The sequence below is a fragment of the Grammomys surdaster genome, unplaced genomic scaffold (assembly GCF_004785775.1).
Source record: "Grammomys surdaster isolate TR1022 unplaced genomic scaffold, NIH_TR_1.0 64, whole genome shotgun sequence".
NCBI classification, from domain to species: Eukaryota; Metazoa; Chordata; class Mammalia; order Rodentia; family Muridae; genus Grammomys; species Grammomys surdaster.
The window spans coordinates 16,737,061-16,737,982 of NW_021604566.1; the positions used below are offsets into that span (position 1 = coordinate 16,737,061).

The window sequence follows — 922 nt, forward strand, 5'->3', positions numbered from 1 at the left end:
CCTAGTTTCCTGGCATGAGTCAAATATATGTTTTTATAGTATAACTAACAGAATGGGCATAGAAACTTCTAATGACCACTTATTTTGGAGCACTTCTAGAACTGAAACAAGAAGCTGGTATTTTACTGACAATAGGTACCCAGTCACCTGTAAATTTTCACAAAGATGTTTATGTGAGCTTAATATCTGGGGTTGGAGGCTAGAATCTAATGGGATCATTTTAAGTGAAAGTTGTCTAAAATACAGAAAACCCATGATACCATAGAAATCCAATAGGTATAAACATTGGTAAAGTACATTAATAGTCTTTACTTAACTTAAGTTAAAATCAAATTTAAGTTGTTTTTTAAGATTTAAGTTATTATAGCTAGTACTTTGAGGGATTTTTTTTTTTGCATGTGCTTTGTTGTTAGAACAAATTTTTACTTTTTGTTAGTGTTGATCACATCGACACAAATATGGAGTGTTTCAAGAATTTGCATGTTATCCTTATGTAGGGGCCATGCTAATTTTCTCCATATTTGTCTAATTTTAATATATATGCTTGCAAAGCAAGCACTCAATTACAATTTTTAAAAGAATGTGAATTTCCTGCATGGATCATACCTTCCTTTAGGATATATTGAACTGTAAGAACATAGGATGCAAGAGTGAAGCACCAGAATTCTCTCCCACATTGAGAGTTCCTTGCTTTGAAGGAAACAGCTTCACTTCCAGTGCCTAAACAATTACTTGTTATCCCACAGTCATTGAGCCAGAGAATGAGGACATTATTCAGGGTCTCTTAAGTCATCTAGACTGCCTTAGCACCCAGAACTTGGGCTCTTTCTCAAAGCTTATTTAAATTGGCAACTGAAGGCATCTCTTTACTTTTATAAGGACAGTGCCCATTTTTTTCCCTGTGTGATGGAAAAGGTTTCTC

General features: G+C 34.3%; 1 non-coding gene across 1 annotated transcript; it reads right to left on the reverse strand.

Moving 5' to 3' along the window:
• Positions 1 to 452: 452 nt before the first annotated feature.
• Positions 453 to 555, reverse strand: LOC114624040. Its single transcript, XR_003711880.1, has one exon. It is a non-coding gene; the product is annotated as a U6 spliceosomal RNA (small nuclear RNA).
• Positions 556 to 922: the final 367 nt, after the last annotated feature.